The sequence below is a fragment of the Apium graveolens genome, chromosome 8, assembly GCF_009905375.1.
Source record: "Apium graveolens cultivar Ventura chromosome 8, ASM990537v1, whole genome shotgun sequence".
Taxonomy (NCBI): domain Eukaryota; kingdom Viridiplantae; phylum Streptophyta; class Magnoliopsida; order Apiales; family Apiaceae; genus Apium; species Apium graveolens.
The window spans coordinates 58,735,432-58,742,202 of record NC_133654.1 but is presented as its reverse complement, the minus strand read 5'-3'; the positions used below and the strand labels follow the sequence as shown (position 1 = coordinate 58,742,202).

The window sequence follows — 6,771 nt, the reverse complement described above, 5'->3', positions numbered from 1 at the left end:
TCTGGTGCAATACAAATCTGATTATACCCTGAGTAGCCATCCAGAAGACAATAATACTCCTGACCAGCCAACCTGTCAAGCATCTGATCAATAAATGGAAGAGGGAAGTGATCCTTCCTCGTGGCCTTGTTCAGCTTTCGGTAATCCATGCATACTCTCCATCCTATAACTGTTCGAGTGGGGATGAGCTCATTCTTCTCATTTTCTACCACAGTGATACCTCCTTTCTTAGGTACACATTGTACGGGGCTCACCCAAGAACTGTCAGAAATAGGATAAATGATGCCTGCATCCAGCCATTTCAGAATTTCTTTCTTCACCACCTCCTTCATGATAGGATTCAGTCTGCGCTGTTGCTCAACAGTTGGCTTACTACCCTCCTCTAGTAGAATTTTATGCATACAATATGAAGGGCTGATCCCTTTGATGTCTGCTATGGTCCATCCAATAGCTGATTTGAATTCTCTCAAAATCCTTAAGAGCTTGTCTTCCTCACTACCTGAAAGGTCAAATGCAATAATAACAGGTAAAGTAGATGCATCACCTAAAAAGGCATACCTCAAGTGTTCAGGTAATGGCTTGAGCTCCAAGGTAGGTGCTTCCTCAATTGATGGTTTGAGCTTTCCTTCAGCATTCTTGAGGTTAGAAGTACCAAGAGATTCAAACGGCATGTCCAGCTTTCACCTCCAGGGAGAAGCATTCAAAAATTGTAATTGCTCATTGCCATCTTCATCATCACTGTCAAAATCCCCCACTAAGGCCTTTTCTAATGCATCAGACATTAGCATATGATCGAGTTCTGACGTAACTGCAGAATCAATCACATCCACTTTTAAGCACACCTCATCTTCTGTAGGGAATTTCATTGCTTTGAATACATTGAAGGTCACATCCTGATCCTGCACCCGCATAGTAAGTTCACCTTTCTGCACATCTATCAAGGTACGGCCAGTAGCCAAGAAAGGTCTTCCCAAGATTATGGGAATCTTCTTATCTTCCTCGAAATCCAGAATAACAAAGTCTGCAGGAAAGAAGAGCTTATCCACCTTGACTAGCACATCCTCCACTATGCCCCTTGGGTAAGTAATAGAACGATCAGCCAATTGTAGAGACATGAAGGTGGGTTTTGGATCAGGCAAATCCAACTTTTTAAAGATCGACAACGGCATCAGATTGATGCTTACTCCCAAATCACAAAGGCAATCGTCAAACGACAACTTGCCAATGGTGCAAGGAATGGTGAAGCTACCCGGATCTTTAAGCTTTGGAGGTAACTTTTGCTGCAGAATAGCGCTGCATTCTTCTGTTAGAGCAACGGTCTAAAGGTCATCCAGTTTCACCTTCTTTGAAAGAATACTCTTCATAAACTTCACATAACTAGGCATTTGCTCCAGAGCCTCAGCGAAAGGTATATTGATGTGAAGTTTCTTGAACACCTCCAGAAACTTACCGAACTGCTTATCCAGCTTTTGTTGTTGCAATCTCTTAGGGAAAGGTGGTGGATGATAGAGTTGTTTCTCCCCTGTATTACCCTCAGGCAGAGTGTGTTCAACAGTAGTCTTTCTTGGTTCCGCCGCTTTCTCCTTTTGCTTAGCTTCTTCATCTCTAACTTCAGCTTCTCCTTCTTTTGCCTTTTCAGCATCAGCAACTTTCCCAGACCTTAAGGTAATAGCCTTGACTTGCTCTTTAGCTTCCTTCCTGCCTAGCACTTCCGTGTCACTGGGAAGTGTTCCAGGTTGACGATTGAGCACTCCATTGGCTATTTGACCGATTTGATTTTCCAAGGTCTTGATAGAAATCGCCTGACTCTTGCATAATAGCTTAAGTTCCTCAAAATCAGCACTAGTAGGTGCATCTGCACTTCCCTGTTGAGGATATGATTGCCTTTGAGCATATTGCTGCGGTTGCTGGAATTCAGGTGGATTGAACTGTTTACTCACACCTTGCTAATATGGTGGCTGAATAGCATTCTGATTATTACCCCAGCTGAAATTTGGATGATTTCTGTTGTTAGGATGATAAGTAGCTGGTACAGGCTGTTGTTGTCGCTGATAATTACTCACATACTGAACAGATTCGTTGACGAGAGAACACTGATCCGTAGCATGAGAACCTGCACAAAGCTCACAGACCATAGCTATTTGATTAACTCCATATGTAGCTAGAGAATCGACCTTCATAGACAGTGCTTGGAGCTGCGCTGCAATAGCAGTGGCTGTATCGACTTCCAGAATACCTGCTACCTTCCCAGGTATCATCCTCTGAGTTGGGTTTTGATGCTCATTTGCAGCCATAGTCTCGATAAGATTATAAGCCTCAGTATAGCTTTTGGCCCACAAGGCGCCTCCAGCTGCTGCATCGAGCATGGGCCGAGATAGGCCCCCCAAACCATTATAGAAACTAGTGATCACCATCCAATCGGGCATTCCATGATGTGGACACTTTCTCAACATTTCCTTGTAGCGTTCCCAAGCTTCGCACATAGATTCTGTAGGTTGCTGCACAAACTGAGTAAGAGCACTCCTTATAGCAGCAGTCTTTGCCATCAGATAAAACTTCGCCATAAACTTTTGCGCAAGATCTTTCCAAGTAGTGATGGACCCAGCTGGTTCAGAATGTAACAAGTCCTTAGCTTTGTCCCTCAGTGAGAATGGGAAAAGCCTCAGTTTGATAGCTTCATCAGTCACGCCATTATACTTGAAAGTACTGCAGATCTCGATAAAATTCCTTATGTACATTTTGGGGTCTTCAGTCGCAGCACCTCCAAAAGAAACAGAATTTTGCACTATCTGAATAGTGCCCGACTTGATTTTAAAGGTGTTCGCTTGAATAGCCGGATGAAGAATGCTTGACTGAATGTCATCAATTTTAGGCCGAGAAAAGTCCATAAGAGCTGGATCAGCCTGAATAATACGATCACCCATGATTACTGGTTCTTTCTGCTCACTTCCTGAATCCGAATCTTCAAAATCTATCTTCTCCGGAATATCAAGAACTTCGTCTGTCTCCTCAGCTGTATCTAAAGTCCTCTTACGAGTACGAGAACGAGTTTGCATAAACGCTCACTAAAGTACCTGAAACACAACCAGAAACAATAAGTAACTAATACGTCTTAATCACTGAGTCCTAACGACCAATGATGATAAGTACATAAACTAAACAAATACGCCGAGTCCCCGGCAGCGGCGCCAAAAACTTGTTAGGGCGTAAACACGCGCTAATAATACACGCAAGTATACGTGTTCGCAAGTAATATAGAATACTTTCTAGTTCGTTCCCACAGAGACTCAGACTAATTATTGTTCAATTAAACTCACTCACAAATGTATGATTACTTCTCGATGTTAAGACACTAACACTTAAAATTATTGACTAAATATTAACTACAATTAACTACTAAAATTAACCACTTAATTAACACTTCGAATTAACAATATTAAAACACTCATGAGATCACAACTTCATTACTACTTCCTTCAGTAGTTATTGTTATTACCCTTAACATGCAACAGTGATGATATTAATCGAATAACACGAAACTGATAAAAGCCAACTTTCATTGTACTAATACCACTCTACCAAACATCCACAATTAAGATAGAAGTTGAATATGCATCAATTATGTTGAGTCCCTATATGTCTACAGAAATTGACAACATAATGATTTAAGCGCAAGTTATTCCTTTTGATTACACAGGGCGAATAAAACGGTTAGAGTTACCCACTAATCATGCACATCATACATGAACCTATGCTAGCATGGCAAGTTCTAAATCTCAAGATCCACCGCCGCTTCACAAGAGATTAACACCCTATCTTATATGATCGCGACGCCTATAAGACGAATACGCACAACCAATACTAGATATCATACAATCATCACATACTAAGGTATTAAACAATTAACTAAAGAATTCCATAGCAAATCCGTTACGACCCCATGATCACGATTAGCCCATGATAGCACTTATCGTCATCATGGGTTCATATGAAAACATGATAAATAAACACAAGAAAATAATAACTAAACTAATTATATTAAACCAGAGTACGTCACAAGAGTAATTAGGTTCAAAAGCAAGAAAACTAGCATCCAACGTTACAACGAAATAAAGAATCACAAGAAAATATGCTTCCTCTTCGTTACGGTGTGCTAAAACGGTCTTCTTCCTTATCTCCTTCGCTTCTTGCTTAATACAACAATCCAACCTTGTGAAAACGTCTCCAAATCTACTTATATAATAGTCCCATAAAACTCAGATTACATAGAAGTTGGAAGCCAAACAGAAGTAGAAGTCTAAAACAGATTATTATTTTTCCCGACCCTGCGCGGCCGCTCAGCATAGCTGAGCGGGTGCTCAGCCTTCTGCGCGGCCGCTCAGCATAGCTGAGCGGGCGCTCAGGACCCTACTGGAAAATTCCTGAGTTTGCTCCGTTTCTGTAACACCCCCAGATCCGGGGTCGGGGATCTGGGTCGTCACGGTCTTTCTTTCCACAATATCACTTCACTTAATTAATAATAACTAACCTTATGCTGTGACCCCACACTAACACACACCACAACCCGTTATAGTCTCAGAGATGAAATTTAAATAAGTATAAGTCTTTGAATCCACAATTTAAAAGTTATTACAACCCAAAATGATTACTTGATAAATTTACAGTTAATTGCCATTATCTGCCACAAGTTATAATTATACATAATTGATTCTCAAAAGTAGATGGTCTGATCTATAATAGATCTACCTCTGCAGCTATAGCAGCTACAACATCAACGGGAAGACGCGGGACGCTTCCCACGCGCTTGCGCTGGGTCTGCTGAAGTCTGGCCATCTTTCCTAACTGTTGTTGTGTGATGAAGAAATAAAGCAAGGGTGAGCAGCAAGCCCACCAAAATAATATGTATAATGATTAACAATATATGAGCCTTCTCATAGTACTCATAAAATCTTGGTCAAAAGAAATCAACCAAGTTGATATCTTAATGCGATGAAGTCGCAAAATATTCAGTATATATATATATACATATATACTTTTCAAAATATGGGAAGTCCTCTTCCATGCATAATACACACAGAGTTCCAGTTTATAACTGTATATATAAAAATATCGTTGCAAGGTGATCTCATATATCTAACCTTGTCTCAACGTTTTTTCGAAAATCTTTGTCATTCATAAGACAATCATTAACTAGATATAAGTTTAAAAGATGAAGTTACAAGATACCCCAGAATACTTATATCTTTCCCAAATACTACTTGAACTACCCCCGTTCAAGTTATAATCAGTTTCAAAGGTTCATCACATAGATGAGACTATAAGACAAGATTTGAATAGATTCAATCTTTGAATATCATTATAAATAATGAAGTTACGAGATACTTCATTAAGTCCCGATATATAAATATATTCATATATATCTCCCATACATTTCCTGAAAACCTCTGTCATGTAAAGTATGAACAGAGTTGCAATATCCAATGAATTTGGAAGGAAAAGAATTTTGGCATAAACCAGATATCTTGCTGATCAGGCAAAGATACCAATAAGTAACCTTTTCTACTGTAGATGGATGAATTCCTCGCCGGTCATCACCCTGGCCGCATTAGGACCTCGCGCTAGACCGTTACCCGGCCACTCACGCGTTGATGGACTGCCACCCAGCCACTTACACATTCATAGACCGTACCCCGGCCTGTCGCTTATGCCGACTCAATCAGATGGACTTACTTCCCGAACATTGGGCAAGTAATCAAATTGTTTTCTCAAAACAGCAACCATGTTGCGAATATAAAATACACCACAGAGCCGGATCCCCAAGATTTTTGAGCGAATATTCAAGTCTCCTTAAAATGGAAGATCTTGAATTTGGAAACAAGTTTTGGGATCCTCTCTACCTTTTAAATTCATTTTGAAGACTTGAAAACATTTTTAAGAATGTTTGGAGTAATGCTGATTTAATAAAATAAATCAGTCCCAATATGAAAGAAATATCTGAATATTATTATTTAAATAATACTCCCATAAAGAATAATTGAGGTAGAAGTTGGAAAACTTATACTTGACTGAATAGCAATTAATCAAAGATATACTTATACGAAAGTAATATCTTTATTTGAATAATCAAAAATAAGTTTGACTATCGACACCTTATTCTTTAATACAATAAAGAATATTATAAGTAATAAGCGGAGTCATAATACCTCGAATGAATATTATAAATAATATTCATTAAATAAAATAAAGGAGTCATACATCCTCAAATGAATATCCAATTAATAATCATTAAATAATATAAACTGAGTCATAAACCCTCGAATGAATATTCAAATCATATTGAAATAATAAAATAAACTGAGTCATAACCCTCGAATGAATATTCAAATCATATTCAAATAATAAAATAAACTGAGTCATAACCCTCGAATGAATATTCAATATAGTATTCAATTAATAAAATAAAAGTTATCGAATAAACCTTATTCGATTAATAGTTTGGAAAACTATAACCATATATATATAAAAATATATATTATACTCGGGAACATCGACTCCCGGTTTAGAAATATGTTCACCTTTGGGTCCCCTATACTAAGGGTATACGCAACTACTGCTTATCTCTAGCATAGGTATTATGCAACTATAAGCATCGAAATCAACAGATAGATAACCAGATTACGAAACAGACATGCATATATACCATATCAGCATGCTTCAATATATCGCAAAATTTGCTAATAACAATCATGCACTTATCACAAGATAATGCAT

At 38.5% G+C, this 6,771-nt stretch overlaps 1 non-coding gene across 1 annotated transcript; it reads left to right on the top strand.

The window, feature by feature from the left end:
* The first annotated feature begins 2,424 nt into the window (after window positions 1–2,424).
* LOC141681626 (small nucleolar RNA R71) lies at window positions 2,425–2,531 on the top strand. The gene has a single exon (XR_012559053.1). It is a non-coding gene; the product is annotated as a small nucleolar RNA R71 (small nucleolar RNA).
* Window positions 2,532–6,771: the final 4,240 nt, after the last annotated feature.